The sequence below is a fragment of the Entelurus aequoreus genome, linkage group LG02, assembly GCF_033978785.1.
Source record: "Entelurus aequoreus isolate RoL-2023_Sb linkage group LG02, RoL_Eaeq_v1.1, whole genome shotgun sequence".
NCBI classification, from domain to species: domain Eukaryota; kingdom Metazoa; phylum Chordata; class Actinopteri; order Syngnathiformes; family Syngnathidae; genus Entelurus; species Entelurus aequoreus.
The window spans coordinates 1,225,226-1,243,812 of record NC_084732.1 but is presented as its reverse complement, the minus strand read 5'-3'; the positions used below and the strand labels follow the sequence as shown (position 1 = coordinate 1,243,812).

At 38.5% G+C, this 18,587-nt stretch overlaps 1 protein-coding gene and 1 long non-coding RNA gene across 2 annotated transcripts in view; one reads left to right on the top strand and one right to left on the bottom strand.

Annotated features, from left to right (window-relative positions):
- The window catches only part of znf536 (zinc finger protein 536), a 295,445-nt gene that overhangs the window by 167,387 nt on the left and 109,471 nt on the right, over window positions 1-18,587 (top strand). The window lies entirely within an intron of this gene.
- The window catches only part of LOC133665519 (uncharacterized), a 134,726-nt gene continuing 128,114 nt past the window's right edge, over window positions 11,976-18,587 (bottom strand). The window contains exon 6 of the long non-coding RNA XR_009828765.1: window positions 11,976-12,205. This is a non-coding gene — a long non-coding RNA (uncharacterized LOC133665519). The remainder of the gene's footprint in view (window positions 12,206-18,587) is intronic.

Below are 18,587 nucleotides of genomic sequence, written 5' to 3'. Positions count from 1 at the left end.
AGAATATATAACAAATTGGACCAAGCTATATTTCTAACAAAGACAAATCATTATTTCTTCTAGATTTTCCAGAACAAAAATTTTAAAAGAAATTCAAAAGACTTTGAAATAAGATTTAAATTTGATTCTACACATTTTCTAGATTTGTCAGAATAATTTTTTTGAATTTTAATCATAATAAGTTTGAAGAAATATTGCACAAATATTCTTTGTCAAAAAAACAGAAGCTAAAATGAAGAATTAAATTAAAATGTATTTATTATTCTTTACAATAATAAAAAAAAAAATTACCTGAACATTGATTTAAATTGTCAGGAAAGAAGAGGAAGGAATTTAAAAGGTAAAAATGTATATGTGTTTAAAAATCCTAAAATCATTTTTAAGGTTGTATTTTTTCTCTAAAATTGTCTTTCTGAAAGTTATAAGAAGCAAAGTAAAAAAATTAATGAATTTATTTAAACAAGTGAAGACCAAGTCTTTAAAATATTTTCTTGGATTTTCAAATTCTATTTGAGTTTTGTCTCTCTTAGAAATAATAATGTCGGGCAAAGCGAGACCAGCTTGCTAGTAAATAAATACAATTTAAAAAATAGAGGCAGCTCACTGGCAAGTGCTGCTATTTGAGCTATTTTTAGAACAGGCCAGCGGGCTACTCATCTGGTCCTTACGGGCTACCTGGTGCCCGCAGGCACCGCGTTGGTGACCCCTGGCCTAAACCTTTACGGTCTGCAACATTTTCAATTTATGAATGTACACCTGTTTGTTTATGTAAAACTGTTTGTTTATTTTGTTGACCACTGACCGAAGAAAAAATAAACTAAACTAAACTAGTACCTCCAATTAATGATTCCTTTAAAAAAAAAATCCACTTGGTGATCCTGATCGCCCCAAAAATGAATCATTAACCCATTTCTGACAATTCAGAAACTAATCCACAAACAGACAAACCCCAGCTAATACATAATGTCAGTGTGTGTTTTTAGGCATTCACAAAAAATCGATTCACATCCGAATCACGATTCTTATGCACCCTGACTTTAAAAAGATTAATAATTAAAAAAAATCTATTTATTGATTTTTTTTTTTTTTTTTATAACAATAAATGTTTAAAAATATGTTTTTAGCATTTCTAACCTGGAACCTGTTTTGAAAGAGTTTCATTATAAATATTATACCAATAAATACATTACGAGAATCAGTTTGAATCCAGAATCATGCTGAATCAAGAATCGATTCTGAATCGAATCAAATCGTTAGCTGCTCAAAGATTACAGTGTTTCCCATAAACTGCCAAGATACCTGTGGCGGTGGGGGCGTGGCTATGGGCGTGGTCACCATGACATCATCGAGTAATTTGCATAATTTACTACAATGATATGATTTTCTCTAAAAAGGCTCAAAAAATGTATACTTACTAATTAATAATAACAGTTTTGTTTTAAACGTCCATCCATCCATCCATCCATTTTAGTGCATACTAAATAATTTAACTTTAGCCTACTACTACAACCATATTATTTACCAGCAACATAAAGTGAAACAGAGACAGAGGTGTCCTGCCACAGTCAGTAACAAATAAACAGAAAACAGTAGTGGTCAAATACAAATAAGGCAACAAGAGAAGTATCCTACACTTCTCTTTTGTAAAGTAAATCTGAACAGCCTATATGGGCATCTACATCAACTATATGATTTGCCTGAGAAGCTGGACAGGACAAAAAAAATAAAATAAATAATTTTTTAATTTTTTATTTGTGGCGGACGTAATTCTTTCGTGGCGGGCCACCACAAATAAATGAATGTGTGGGAAACACTGCACCCTGAGTGTTTTGTTCTGTGTTCATCGGTTGCTTCCAAACAGGCAGCAAGAGGGTTCACTCAATGCATCGCTCTCAGGACCTGGGCATGTTCTATCGCGGAATGAAGTAAACCGAATGGACCCTCTTCTCAGTCATCCACTTTGTCTCTGTGGGTGGAGGCAGGGAGGATATCGCGCACACACACACACACACGCGCACACACACACACACACACGCGCACACACACACACACACACACACACACACACACACACACACACACACACACACACACACACACACACACACACAAGTGGGGCCTCGTAACCAATGTTCCTTCAAATTTTTAATGTGTGTGTGTGGAGCACATGTGAGCAACATCAGATGTGCACACTGTGGCCATACCAGCAGCACACCTGTCCCAAACCCGACTTAATAACAAGTTAAATGTTTTGAAAATAACAAAAAAAAATTTGTTTTTCATAAGCAATGTTCTAGTATTGCAAGTCTGGGTAGGGGTCCTACTTTGGAAATAATTTGTACCGCTTTCAGAGATCACATTTAGTTCCCCTTAAAACATTCTCATGTTGCACAATGAGATGTAAGCATTAGAAATGTATGTATGCATTAGACAAGTGTACATCCCTGTAACTTTTTGTCTGTGAAATACATATTTTTATGAGCATTTCTTTAAACTACGAACAGAATTTCATGAGTAATATCAATAAATTAACATTCTTAATTAATGGCAGTAGAATAAGCACAAATCTGATTGGGCAGTCATAATGTAACGACCTGACATTTACAGTTTTCAAGTCGAGTTGGAGTTTTTCGAGTCTTGATATGGCCGTAAACGCATCACTGGCTAAGTTCCATGAGTGCGTGTAGTGTAATATACCTGTATTATGTTCAAATAAAACCAATATTGAAATATTTCTTAGTTCCCTTTATTTGGAAAAGTATTAAAAAGTATCGTTAATTTTGGTACCGGTACTAAATTATTGGTATCGGGACAACCCTACTCGTAACGTAAAAATGATCTGGACCACCCTTTTTAAGTATAATCACTTGTTCCTACTTTTTGACATTTCCTAAAAGTTTCATGTAAATCCCCCCTTTAATTTTTGGGTTATGTTGCAAACGGACTCAGTAACTAATTGAATGTTAGCACATATGAAAACCGCGTACTGTATTTGTTGATATTGCAGTCTTTACACTACTCTCACAACAGCTGCTTTAAAACACGCCTCGCCAAATGTGGTGATTTGTATTAGCACTTTTGCTTCAAACTTAGGTAAACATTTAAATAAGCATTCAAAAATCTGCACAAGGAGTTTAAAATGTGACAGGTAATAATGTAGTTGTTACACCTGTCCTGCTGTTCGGTCCGGTGCAGATCGTAGTAGAGGAGCACAGGGAAGATGTTCCCTTCTGGGTCAATGCCTTTTAATTTATATTTTAACCTTGTAAAATTGTTCTTTGACTATGAGTGTGTAATGTAGTGTAATATATTCTGTTAAAATAAAGCCAATATTGACTTTTTTCTTAGTTCCCTTTATTTGGAAAAGTATCGATATACATGTTGGTACCGGTACTAAATTATTGGTATTGGGACAACCCTACCCGTAACGTAGAAATGATCCGGATCACCGCTTTTAAGTATAATAACTTGTTCCTACTTTTTGACATTTCCTAAAAGTTGAATTTAAATCCGCCCTTTAATGTTTGGGTCGTGTTGCAAATGGACTTACTAACTAATTGAATGTTAGCACATATGTAAACTGCATACTGTATTTGTTGATATTGCAGTCTTTACGCTACGCTCACAAGGGCTGCTTTAAAACACGCCTCGCCAAATATGGCGATTAGTATTACCACTTTTTCTTCAAACTTAGGTAAGAATTTAAATAAGCATTCAGATCTGCACAAGGAGTTATAAAGAGTGACAGGTAATAATGTAGTTGTTACACCTGTCCTGCTGTTCGGTCCGGTGCAGACCGTAGTAGAGGAGCACAGGGAAGATGTTCCCTTCTGGGTCAATGCCTTTTAATTTATATTTTAACCTTGTAAAATTGTTCTTTGACTGTGAGTGTGTAATGCAGTGTAATATATTCTGTTAAAATAAAGCCAATATTGACATTTTTCTTAGTTCCCTTTATTTGGAAAAGTATCAATATACATGTTGGTACCGGTACTAAATTATTGGTATTGGGACAACCCTACCCGTAACGCAGAAATGATCCGGATCACCGCTTTTAAGTATAATAACTTGTTCCTACTTTTTGACATTTCCTAAAAGTTGAATTTAAATCCCCCCTTTAATGTTTGGGTTGTGTTGCAAACGGACTTACTAACTAATTGAATGTTAGCACATATGTAAACTGCGTACTGTATTTGTTGATATTGCAGTCTTTACGCTACTCTCACAACGGCTGCTTTAAAACACGCCTCACCAAATATGGCGATTAGTATTACCACTTTTGCTTCAAACTTAGGTAAACATTTAAATAATAAGCATTCAGATCTGCACAACGAGTTATAAAGAGTTACAGGTAAAAATGTAGTTGTTACACCTGTCCTGCTGTTCGGTCCGGTGCAGACCGTAGTAGAGGAGCACAGGGAAGATGTTCCCTTCTGGGTCAATGCCTTTTAATTTATATTTTAACCTTGTAAAATTGTTCTTTGACTATGAGTGTGTAATGTAGTGTAATATATTCTGTTAAAATAAAGCCAATATTGACATTTTTCTTAGTTCCCTTTATTTGGAAAAGTATCGATATACATGTTGGTACCGGTACTAAATTATTGGTATTGGGACAACCCTACCCGTAACGTAGAAATGATCCGGATCACCGCTTTTAAGTATAATAACTTGTTCCTACTTTTTGACATTTCCTAAAAGTTGAATTTAAATCCCCCCTTTAATGTTTGGGTTGTGTTGCAAACGGACTTACTAACTAATTGAATGTTAGCACATATGTAAACTGCGTACTGTATTTGTTGATATTGCTGTCTTTACACTACTCTCACAAGGGCTGCTTTAAAACACGCCTCGCCAAATATGGCGATTAGTATTTCCACTTTTTCTACAAACTTAGGTAAGAATTTAAATAATAAGCATTCAGATCTGCACAAGGAGTTATAAAAAGTGACAGGTAATAATGTAGTTGTTACACCTGTCCTGCTGTTCGGTCCGGTGCAGACCGTAGTAGAGGAGCACAAGGAATCCGCCCTTTAATGTTTGGGTTATGTTGCAAACGGACTTACTAACTAATTGAATGTTAGCACATATGTAAACCGCGTACTGTGTTTGTTGATATTGCAATCTTTAAAAGTCGATTGAACCATCTGACTTCCTCCCTTAACAGACTTCCTTGATATCAAAGTTCAACCACACGTTTGGTTATCTCATAAAAGACCTAGTCAGCATTAAGCAGACTATAGTACTACAATACTGCTAATGGTGTCATTATATTTGTATCACACCAATTATGCACCATGTGCCCTTTCCCTTCGACAACACATTGCCTGTCAACAAGGACTCCTTTTCACCATAATGTAAACATTTTCACATTCCTGCCGTCTCCATGCAGACTACACATATATTCCGGCTAATCAAGCGATTCCTTTGTGACGTGACGACGACGTGTGGGCGCTTCCCACTGCGGCGAGGAATGTTTGACCTTTGGAGATAAGCCTGCACAACAAAGACCTTTGTCGCGTTTTATTATTCAAGGTTCTTCTGACGTCCTGATGGGACAATACCATATGTGACTGTTGCCTCCTGAATATTCAATTTGGACAACTTGCTTCCAACTTTGTGTTCGTCTTCTGCCGTTGCTGTTTGAGTTTTTTGTCGTCGGCGAGCGAAGACGTGCGTAACGCTCGGTAACCAACCGACCGAGGGAAATATGCTAATGTTCAGTACATTCCTAGTACGTGAAGTGTGTGTTAACTAGGGGTGTAACGGTAATTGTATTGAACCGTTTCGGTACGGGGGTTCCGGTTCGGTTCGGAGGTGTACCGATCGAGTTTCCACATGGACATATTAAGTAGTGTAACGCACGTTGTGTAAACAATGCACACCGAGGCACAACACACGGCATGCTAGCAGCTAACGGGCTACGATAGACTGACCATACGTCCTCTTATCACCGGACATGTCCTCTTTTGCGGAGCTGTCAGGGCGGAGTTTCTTAAATACCTCAAATGTCCAGCATTTTGAGTTAGGGTTGCGTGTATTTTCAATGTACGTTCAGGGTTAAGAAGGGGTTAAAAACAAAACAAATTGTGCGCGCAGCAGCATTGGTGAGGGAGGGGCAGAGACAGAGAGAGAGAGAGAGTTATGATAAACGCGCATGTGTCGCCAGGCTCTGCTTTTTATAGATGGATTTATCAGATTTAATTTGTTATTATCTATAGCAGGGGTGTCAAAAGTGTGCCCCGGAGGCCATTTGCAGCCCACAGCTAATGTTTTAAAGGCCCACGGCACATTCTAAAAATACTATTAAAATAAACAAAAACATAACAAAAGTGAAATAAAAATGCTTAAAGTCTGAAATGTAATTTAGAAAAAGTTGCAATGTTGACTAATAAAACAAAGCTGTTTTTTGTTTCTTTCAAACTGTCATTGCTCAAAACATAATATTGAATCAAAATCAACGTTATTATGAATGATTGACCTATCCAAGGTTCCCATTACTTCACATCAAACATTCCACAAAGAAAAATATTTTTGGTGGAAGATTTTGCAAATTTGGTAAATAAATAACCCAAAAATGTATATTTTGTTGTTTTCTTACTGTACTGAAAATGAACCGAACCGTGTCCCCTAAACCGAGGTACGCACCGAACCGAAATATTTGTGTACCGTTACACACCTAGTGTTAACAAATATTAATTGTTTTTGATAACAAAATGTCTTTTTTTTATTGCTAACACCTAAAAATGAGTGTATTTGTTATATCTTGTTTTTTTTTAACACATTTCTGAGTCTCATTTGCAAGTATGACATTAGGTTAGATGGCAGTAGTATATAGTTTATGGTGTGTTGGTCTGTTCAGTCTTTGCTGTCTGTTGCGCACTACAAAGTGTTAATACTCTAAAATGTATTGTACTTATTACGCACCAGCTTTTAATTGTAACATGCATATTAGTTGTAGTTTCCATTTACAAATTTGAAGGTGTTAAAATTGCCATGTTAAATCGCTAGTGCTAATCAGCAGAATGTCAACAGCAAAGCCAATGTATATTACAATTAAGCTAGCGAACTTAAGGAAAAGTGGAGCCTGACTTTACTTATGTAGCGTTTTTTTGAGTCAATTTCTTTGTTTGTATTAAGAAATTGCAACATTACCTACAGTAGGGATTCTCAAACTGTGGTACGCCAAAATAAATCACTTGACTAAAATACAGTGGGGTTTTTTCTAAATTCAAACACAGAGTTACTGTTCAAACTGTTTCATGAAGTAAACAATCTAGTTAAATAAAACTTCTGCCTTGTTTTTAATGAATATTTAGGCCTACTACGCTACTGTATTTTAATGTTGGTCATTATGGTGGTACTTGGAGAACCAGGTGTTTTAGTCTGGCCGAGTCTGCTCTCAGGGTTGCTGGAGTGATGGCCAAGTGCCGAAGTGCAAAGACTGTGCGACGTCATGCGCAACCCATGAACCGAAACATGTCACGGTTGCATTTTATGTGACTCGGTGCGCAATCGGACCGGCGGGTTTTGTCGGTGCCAAAAAAGTAGCGGATTCGGTACCCACCCCTACGTGCAGTGGTGTTTTTAATGCACACTGGCCTTAAAGGGGAACTGCATTGTTGGAGGGAATTTTGCCAATCGTTCATGATCAGTATGAGATAAAAGAAGACAAAAGGTTTTTGTTTTTTTCGCTTTCTAACATGTCAAAAATCGTCCTGTTCTCGGTAGCTAGCAATGCAGCTAATGGGAGCAATCACTTCTACCTCTAAATAGCTTAAAAATGCATTAAAAAACGGCCAACGATACATTAATTTATGTTCTGTAATCAGTATAATAACCAAGCTGTAGCGACATTGTTATTGTAAGAGCAAACACTGCGGAACTATTTTTCTAGCGTAGTAACACATCGCCACGCAATTAACCGTAAACGCTCGTTGCGGCAGAGATAAGCTAGCTTCTACGACAACACAAAACGCGTTTGAGTTTGTAATGCACAACAATGTGATAAAACGCCATTCTGTACTGACTGAAAAACATGAACAATCATATTTCAATATCTGTAAAGTATTTGCCCACATTTCATGTTTTGTACTTGTGATTTAGGGCTATATAAATAAACATTGATTGATTGATTGATTGATTGTTTGTACACAGCTAGCCAGATAGTGTATGTACTATAGTTGTAATAAAACGCATGACGTGCTTAATGTATCACAATCAATATTTAAGTGACTCACTCAATGGACGGTTGTCTCTTTGGTCCAACTGACCGGGGACGTTTTTTCCAGTTTATTTTGGGTAAGCAGTCCATTTATGTCGAAACAGCTTGTCTCCAAATTCCACATTTGCAACTTCGAGTCACTTTCACCTCACTCTATTATCGGCTTCCGTCTGCTCCAACGTTTCACCCTCTTCTTCGTGCTCGCTTCGAGAAGCAGCAGTTCATCCTCCGTTCATTCCGGTTGAAAATGATAAGGTTGTGAATCATCATGTGTCCAAAAATAGTCGTCTTCGTTGTTTTTGTGTTTTTTTTACAAAGTCTGCCATGATTAGAACTAGGGATGTCCGATAATGGCCCAACTCTTTAATTACCGATATAACCCGATACAGATTAACGAATACCGATTCCAGTCATGGAATTAACACATTATTATGCCTAATTTGGACAACCAGGTATGGTGAAGATAAGGTCCTTTTAAAAAAATAAAATAAAATAAGATAAATAAATTAAAAACATTTTCTTGAATAAAAAAGAAAGTAAAACAATATAAAAACAGTTACATAGAAACTAGTAAATAATGAAAATGAGTAAAATTAACTGTTGAAGGTTAGTACTATTAGTGGACCAGCAGCACGCACAATCATGTGTGCTTACGGACTGTATCCCTTGCAGACTGTATTGATATACATTGATATATAATGTAGGAACCAGAATATTAATAACAGAAAGAAACAACCCTTTCGTGTGAATGAGTGTAAATGGGGGAGGGAGGTTTTCTGTGTTGGTGCACTAATTCTAAGTGTATCTTGTGTTTTTTGTGTTGATTTAATAAAAAAAACCCAAAAAAACGATACCGATAATAAAAACGTTACCAATAATTTCCGATATTACATTTTAAAGCATTTATCGGCCGATAATATCGGCCTGCCGATATTATCGGACATCTCTAATTAGCACACAAGCGTTTTGTATCCGGAAGTACGAACAAACATGTCAGACGTGCGCTGCTATGGAAACGGAAATCAATGCGTGGAAGAAGTCAGATTAAAATGATGAAAATACGGTAAATATTGTACATATTACATATAGTTATGAAGGTGTCTGTTACTACATTATTTATATACTTTCAGTGTGTATTTGAAACGTTGATGGAGGGTTTTGAAGTTGTCTTACAGGGCTTTGAAGTAGGGATGTCCGATAATATCGGGCTGCCGATATTATCGGCCGATAAATGCTTTAAAATGTAATATCGGAAATTATCGGTATCGGTTTCTTAATTATCGGTATCGGTTTCTAAAAGTAAAATGTATGACGTTTTAAAACGCCGCTGTGTACACGGACGTAGGGAGAAGTACAGAGTGCCAGTAAACCTTAAAGGCATTTCCTTTGCGTGCATGCCGTCCGAGTCACATAATATCTACCGGCTGTTCTCATCACGAATTAATGCAAGGCATACTTGTTCAACAGCCATACAGGTCACACTGAGGGTAACCGTACAAACAACTTTAACACTGTTAAAAATATGCGCCACACTGTGAACCCACACCAAACAAGAATGACAAACACATTTCGGGAGAACATCCGCACTGTAACACAACATAAACACACAGAACAAATACCCAGAATCCCTTGCAGTACTAACTCTTCCGGGACGCTACAATATAAAAAATATAACTGTAAAATAACAGTAAAATAACAATATAATTAGAGAAACTAGGCAGTAGGGACCATGTTATGAAAAAGTATTGCACTGTTATTGTTTTGAGGCATGTTTAAAAAAAAAGCACTTTGTGACTTCAATAATAAATATGGCAGTGCCATGTTGGCATTTTTTTCCATAACTTGAGTTGATTTATTTTGGAAAACCTTGTTACATTGTTTAATGCATCCAGCGGGGCATCACAACAAAATTAGGCATAATGTGTTAATTCCACGACTGTATATATCAGTATCGGTTGATATCGGAACCGGTAATTAATAGTTGGACAATATCGGAATATCGGATATCGGTAAAAAAGCCATTATCGGACATCTCTACTTTTAACGGCTACAACGTTGACTCCCATTAGCCGCGTCTTCCAAGCGTTTTTTTTATCATCTTTAAAATAATACCAAAAAAAAAGAAATATCATCGTGAACGATAGGCGAAATTCCCCAAAAAAAGGGCAGTTCCCCTTTAAATCATCACGTCAGATTCTGAGCTTATTAAGGGTGGAGGGCGCACACCTCATGCTCGGGGGTTGACGTATCTTTGTAGGTATGCTGAACTAAACTGCGGCGACCTAAGTGCAGGGAATTCCATTGATCAATAAAAGCCATCAACGAGGGCGGGCCCCGCGGTCTCAGACACGCCGCCGTCTCGCCAGGCAGCGGCATGACGTGCTCCGCGCCATCGATACGGGGCTGTCAAACATGACGCGAAACACGTGACCTAAAGAAACCTCAAAGTTCTTGTGTGACGATTTTTCAAGAGAAGCTTGCTTACTTGTGTAAGTACACTTATTTGTTTTAGTGCACAAGTGCGTTAATGCAGCATTCAAAGCACTGTCACTAACCCGCACTGTGCCAAGGGCCCCGTGAATTAGCACATGTAAAATGTCCATTAACGGTTCACAGGGCGCTCCATATGAAATTTTACTGACATTTTTTCTTAAAAATTGTTGTTCGAATCCTAAATTGTACACCATTAAGGGTAGACTGTGTCAGGAAGAGCCAAACACAAAGTGCCTCCTACCGAACATAACAGTAATGCGCGTGTCTGCTAATAAAGACAACTCCGGAGTTTTGGCTCTGGCAGGAAAAGTGGAGGTAGTTGTCTAAAACACAGCAGTAATTTCAGAGGCGACAAGGCCGCGGCGGCCAAGCGACTTTGAACGGCGGCCATAAAGCAAAAAGCCGCGCTCCATCTGCTGAGGAAGACAACGAGACGCGGTCCAGAGCGCTGGAGGTAGGCCAGAACCTTCAACACCGATATACGCCGTGTCATCACTCAGTCTTTTACTTCAGTCCATTTGGGACGAACCCTAACATGGTCTGGAAAAGTACCAATAGTTCCCAATTGCACTTAAATTTGTCCGAAGAGGTCCAAAATGTATGCACCCCTCACTCTTCTGGGCACAGTTCGGACCTTTTTGGTGAAGCCCAGGACCTTAAGGGTTTAGTCCTTGTTGGGGCTTTTAAAAGTAAGATGGCCCTATTTGAAGAAACCCTAGGATCTTCAGGGGTTAAGTCTGTTTCTGGGGTAGCCTGAAACCTCTGACTTTCTTGGATTGATTGATTGATTGATTGAAACTTGTATTAGTAGATTGCACAGTACAGTACCTATTCTGTACAATTGACCACTAAATGGTAACACCCGAATAAGTTTTTCAACTTGTTTAAGTTGGGGTCCACGTAAATCAATTCATGGCCCAAATATATACTATCATCATAATACAGTCATAACACAAGTTAATCATCAGAGTATATACATTGTTACATTTTTTACAATCCGGGTTTGGTTGATAACAGCACTTCAGTCATCAACAATTGCATCATCAGAGAAATGGGCATTTCTCTGATGATGTCAGACCTACAGTGTAGGTCTGACTTGGTAGGATATGTACAGCGAGCAGAGAACATAGTGAGTTCAGATAGCATAAGAACAAGTATATACATTAGAAATACATTTGATTATTTACATTTGGTTATTTACTATCCGGGGAGGTGGGATGTGGAAGGGGGAGGGTGTTAGTCAAGGGTTGAAGTTGCCTGTAGGTGTTCTTTTAGTGCGGTTTTGAAGGAGGATAGAGATGCCCTTTCTTTTACGTCTGTTGGGAGTGCATTCCATATTGAAATACATGTAGATAGGCCTCTGAAAAAGGGGCCCTGAAATTCCAAGCCCCGTAGTAAAAGCGCCCAAAAACAACAGAGGAAGTAGTCTTTCTCAGTGTCTGACCATAGAAGGTGACAGTCTTTGGATGAATTTATTGTCGTCATCTCCTGTAGGATTTGATCCCCAATCAGTCAGGTATGAATTATTTACTCAACAGTCGATTTATGAGTACCAGTAAGCTTAAGACAACTTTTCACCAGAACTAGCTCCAATCCGGGCCTATCTACTTGTATCCAAGATAGCTCATGACTAACGCATCCGAATGACCCCAAAAAGGACCATCTTTCGGAAGACATCCAATAGTCCCAAGGTTCTAAAGTACCCAAAAACAGAGCTACACCTCAAAGTCCCGATGCATAAAAAAGTCCGACATGTGGTTAAGGAGTTCCAGGGCGGGACACCGAAGTCCATAGGGGGGCATTCTGGGACCTTCCTTGACACCTCAAAGTTAGGTTTGGGGTGGTCAAAAACTTTGGAATTTTGATTAATCTTGATTATATCAGCTAACCATCCGCGGTTGAGGTAATGTGCGGTCAAAATAAATTGCGTGATCAGTCGAACAGACCTACTTCAAATGCTGGTACTGGTTGCAAACCGCGTTGGAACGTGAGGAGAGGGAGCGCCCCCCACCCAGACTAAACCCATCAATCTCTGCCTGCACGATCAGTCAAAATGTGTGCTCTGCTTGACTCCAATCTGGCAGCACGCCTCGTTTGTCTTTGCACCTTAAACGCACACACCTGCACACATTTAATCACACCTAAAAGTTGTGATAAAGCAAAAGCTGGTAATTGCCAATAACATCGTCGTCATCAGGTGGTTAATTACCGTCAATGAGCTGGCTGTCTCTGGCAAACACACGGGGGGTGGGCGGGTGGGGGGATACCTCCGTGTTTACTAATTAGCATCACAGAGTTCTCACCTGCATGCTCCTAATTGTTCTTAAAAGTACATCTCAAAGTTTTTTGGGCGGGTTGCAGAGAAGACTACTCGTCACGGTCATTTACGTTTTCCCACTGACGAGTTGAGCGTCTCCATTTCCTGTCAGTCTTTCTTTCTTCTTCTTCTCTTCAGTTCTAACGCTACACGTACGTGTACTCGTGTATGATTATACACCCCAGAGCCTTTGTTACGCCAACCTTTGTTCCCTTTGTGCTCCGGCACGCCGTCAACCTCCATGTAGCGAGGCTTCAGTCAGTCCTCAGTTGTCTTCTGATGACACGCTCACAAAGAGCAGGCGTCTCTTAGCTCGCAGTCGTCGCAGTCAAAGGGTAGTTGTCGTCTACAAGTTCACTATTCTTCTTCTCTGACTTGAAGTTAAAGTGAAGTTGATGTTTTCTTAGCGTACAGTTAAAGAGTAGCGGCTGTCTCTTAGCTCTGACTTTAAGGTTTGTCGACGTTTAAGCGCCTTATCTCTGAGTTGAAAGGGTGCTAACTTGATATTTGTCGTCTTGGCTTGGAGTCAAAGCATAATTAGCGTACGTTAGTAGTTATGTGCTGATCGATACTGGAATATCAATACCGCCGATACTAGATCTTTATGCTCTAATATCCATCATCCAATCAAAATATCGATATTTTTGATACTTGAGTTCCGGGGTATCCAAACCTCTACCGACAGGAGCCGCATACTGAAAAGTCAGAGTATGCGGGGGCCATATTCTTTTTATTTAAAAAAATGCTAAAAACGGATATTGTGACAGATATGTTCTGTGGGTGACTAAGTACTCTTAGTTAGAACATTTCAGCTTTTTCTCAAATTAAGTTTTAGTTTTTTGGCGTAGACTTAAAGGGTAGCAACTGTCTCTTAGCTCTGACTTAAAGGTTTGTAGACATTTGTGTATCTTATCCCTGAGTTCAAGGGGTAGTAACTTTGTATTTGGAGCCTTGACTTGGAGTCAAAGCACAATTGGCGGATGTTAGTTTGAAATTAAAGGCCGTTAACATTCGGCGTCTAAAATCCAAGTTAAAGGTTTAATTGTCGTCTTATAGGTCATAGCTAAAGGATTGTAGACATAGGTAGCAACTGTCTCTTAGCTCTGACTTAAAGGTTTTTAGACATTTGTGCATCTTATCCCTGAGTTAAAAGGGTAGTAACTTGGTATTTGGAGCCTTGACTTGGAGTCAAAGCACAATTGGTGGATGTTAGTTTGGAATTAAAGGCTGTTAACATTTGGCGTCTAAACTCAGAGTTAAAGGTTTAATTGTGGTCTTATAGGTCATAGTTAAAGGGGTGTAGACCAGTGGTTCTTAACCTGGGTTCGATCGAATCTTAGGGGTTCGGTGAGTCGGTCTCAGGGGTTCGGCGGAGGTCAAGACACACCCGACTCGGCGTGTAAATAAAAACTTCTCCCTATCGGCGTATTACGGATACGGCAACAGCAGAAGTCAGACTGATTTGCAGGTGTGTAAATTGTTGTGAGTTTATGCACTGTGTTGGTTTTGTTCTTTGAACAAGGTGATGTTCATGCACGGTTCATTTTGTGCACCAGTAATAAAACATGGTAACACTTTAGTATGGGGAACATATTCACCATTAATTAGTTGCTTATTAACATGCAAATTAGTAACATATTGGCTCTTAACTAGTCATTATTAAGTACTTATTAATGCCTTATTCGGCATGGCCTTATTATAACCCTAACCCTCTAACCCTGGCCCTAACCCTCTAACCCTAACCAAATAACTCTAAATTAAGTCTTTGTTACTTAGAATATGTTCCCCTAGTGTCCAAAAAACTCTAAATTAAGTCTTTGTTACTTAGAATATGTTCCTCATACTAAAGTGTTACCAAAAACATATAACTTTGTCTTGAATTTAAAAAAACAAAAACATTTTAGTTTTCACAAAATGCGCATTCACCGCATTCGGTGAATGCGCATATGAAACTGGTGGGGTTCGGTACCTCCAACAAGGTTAAGAACCACTGGTGTAGACATAGGTAGCTAAATTCTCTTAGCTCTGACTTAAAAGTTTGTATACATTTGTGTATCTTATCCCTGAGTTAAAGGGGTAGTAACTTGGTATTTGGAGCCTTGACTTGGAGTCAAAGCACAATTGGTGGATGTTAGTTTGAAATTAAAGGCCGTTAACATTTGGCGTCTAAACTCCAAGTTAAAGGTTTAATTGTGGTCTTATAGGTCATAGTTAAAGGGGTGTAGACATAAGTAGCTAGATTCTCTGAGCTCTGACTTAAAGGTTCGTAGACATTTGTGTATCTTATCCCTGAGTTGAATGGGTAGTAACTTGGTATTTGGAGCCTTGACTTGGAGTCAAAGCACAATTGGCGGATGTTAGTTTGAAATTAAAGGCTGTTAACATTCGGCGTCTAAACTCCAAGTTAAAGGTTTAATTGTCGTCTTATAGGTCATACCATACCATACCATACCAACTTTATTTATAAAGCCCTTTAAAAACAACCACAGTTGAAAAACAAAGGGCTGTACACCACAAAGAAATAAAGGCAAAGGACAGACTAAAAAATAAAATTTAAAACAGAAGTAAAATACACATTAAAAAAGCAAATACAAAATTACCCTAAGAACAATTTTGTTAGATAAAAAGCAGTTAAAAAAGTTAAAATAGTTAAAGGGGTGTAGACATAGGTAACTAGATTCTCTTAGCTCTGACTTAAAGGTTCGTAGACATTTGTGTATCTTATCCCTGAGTTAAAGGGGTAGTAACTGGGTATTTGGAGCCTTGACTCGGAGTCAAAGCACAATTGGCGGATGTTAGTTTGGAATTAAAGGCTGTTAACATTCAGCGTCTAAACTCCAAGTTAAAGGTTTAATTTTCGTCTTATAGGTCATAGTTAAAGGGGTGTAGACGTAGGTAGCTAGATTCTCTTAGCTCTGACTTAAAGGTTTTTAGACATTTGTGTATTTTATCCCTGAGTTAAAGGGGTAGTAACTTGGTATTTGGAGCCTTGACCTAGAGTCAAAGCACAATTGGCGGATGTTAGTTTGAAATTAAAGGCAGTTAACATTCGGCGCTAAACTCCAAGTTAAAGGTTTAATTTTCTTCTTATAGGTCATAGTTAAAGGGGTGTAGACATAGGTAGCTAGATTCTCTTAGCTCTGACTTAAAGGTTTTTAGACATTTGTGTATCTTATCCCTGAGTTAAAGGGGTAGTAACTTGGTATTTGGAGCCTTGACCTGGAGTCAAAGCACAATTGGCGGATGTTAGTTTGGAATTAAAGGCTGTTAACATTCAGCGTCTAAACTCCAAGTTAAAGGTTTAATTGTCGTCTTATAAGTCGTAGTTGAAGTGTTGTAGAGAAAGGTAGCTATAGTCTCTTAGCTCTGACTTAAAGGGGTCATATAATGATTTTTGTCCTACATTCAAAACACTTCCTTGTGGTCTCCATAACATGTGATGGTGGTTCTTTGGTGAAAATGTTTCATGGATTACGTTTTACAGACCGTCCTCAAGATGCTTTCTGACTCTTTAGGATGTGCCGTCTCTTTTACGTGACTGCACTTCGACTGCGTCTTCTCCCTGTTATCTGTGTTGCAGTTTTTAGCCTACTTTAGTTTACTAACATATATAAGTTCGAACTACACACTATTTCTTTTTCAGAAAATGCAACAGCGGAGGCTGAAAAGGCATGTGTAACCCGGCTAATTCGGCATTTCACAAGGGGCTGTGTGCTGACCACTGAGCTAAAAGTCCGAGCAGGCAGCCCAGCAGACAGCACTACTCTTGAAGTTTTGTCGCGGCTGGTGTACAAACCAGTCTGCCCCACAATAAGAAGATATAGAGTTAAAGAAAGGGCTTATTGACTACAGCGTCGGACTACAATGGCTAACTTGCACAAAACATTTGGGTACATTTTCTACCAAAATGGAGATATCAACTGATGTCACAATTGGGGAAAATTCCAAACGACTTGTTTGAAGAATGAAGGAAGGCAAGATTGTTTTATAGTATCTCCGCCAGGCCTCAATGTTGGGATTTCACATTTCCGGGACTTAGGCAAATCACGAAAACAAAGAAATGTTAGTTTTGCATACCAAGTTTGTTGACGTTCAAGTGCAGTTTACGGTATGTGTCTTAGCTCTGAGCTAAAAGGTCATAACTTAGCATTTGGTGCCTTGACTTAATACCAAAGCATTATAATTAGCGTATGTTAGCCGAGAGTTAAAGTCTAGTTGTCAACATTCAGCATCTAAACTTAAAGTTAAAGGTGTCTTGTGGCCAGTAGTCATCGCAGTCAAAGGCTAGTTACTGTCTATAAATACAATGTAACTTAAGGTGAAGTTTGTTTTTTGGGCAGAACTTAAAAAGTAGCGACTGTCCCTTAGCTTTAACTTACAGGTTTGTAGACGTTTGTGTACAGTATCTTATCTCTGAGTCAAGTAACTTGGTATTAGTCGTCTTGACTTGGGGTCAAAGCACAATTGGCGTACGTTAGCTAGGAGTTCAACAACAGTTGTTAACATTCAGCCTCTGAACCTGAACCTAAAGGTGTAGTTGTCGTCTTTTAGCTTGTAGTTTGAGGTTTGTCGACGTTAAAGGGCAGTTGTGTCTTAGCTTAAAGTGAAAGGGTAGTGGGTGTCCTCAGCTTTGACTCGAAGGGTAGCTGGCGTGGACTTAAAGGCTAATTGTCCTCCACTAGCTCTCAGTTTTTCTTAACATGAAGTTAAAGGACAGTTGGCGTGTCTCGCCGCAGAGTTAAAGGTTTGCAGAGGTTGTAGGGTAATTGGCGTACCAAAGCTCGGAGTCAAAAGGGCGATTGTTGTCTCTTAGATCAACATTCAGCGTCTTAACAGGAACATAAAGCACAGCTGGCATCTTTTTGCTCGTAGTTTAGTGTTTGGCCAAGTTAAAGAACGCTTTGAGTATCTTGGTTTAGAGTTGAAGAGTGGTTGTTGTTAGATCAGTATTTGGTGTTTGAACTTGAAGTTAAAAGATGGTGGGTGATTGTTGACACAAAACTAAGCAATTTTGTCCTTACATAAAATAGTGAACATACTAGACAACTTGTCTTTTAGTTGTAAGTAAACAAACGAAGGCTCCTAATTTGACTGCTGACATATGCAGTAACATATTGTCATTCCCCATTCTATTATTTTGTCAACATTATAAAGGACAAGCTGTAAAAATGTATTATTAATCTATTTGTTCATTTACTGTCAACATCTGCTTACTTTCTCTTTAACATGTTTTAGCTACACTTCTGTTAAAATGTAATAATCACTTATTCTTCTGTTGTTTGGATGCTTTACAATAGTTTTGGATGATACTACAACCAGTACTTTTTAGAGGCGGTATAGTACCGAATATGATTAATTAGTATCGCTGTACTTTAATAGTTACTATTTACGAGTTAGAATGCATAGAAAAAAACATCCGTCATGGAGTCTTTCATAATGATTGTGAACGATAGGCAGTAGCAAATAGTTGGTCTGCGTTAGCACTTATAATAACAATAACACTAACACTTGGTCAATGTAAGTCATGAAATGTAAATGGAGTATTGTTGGCAC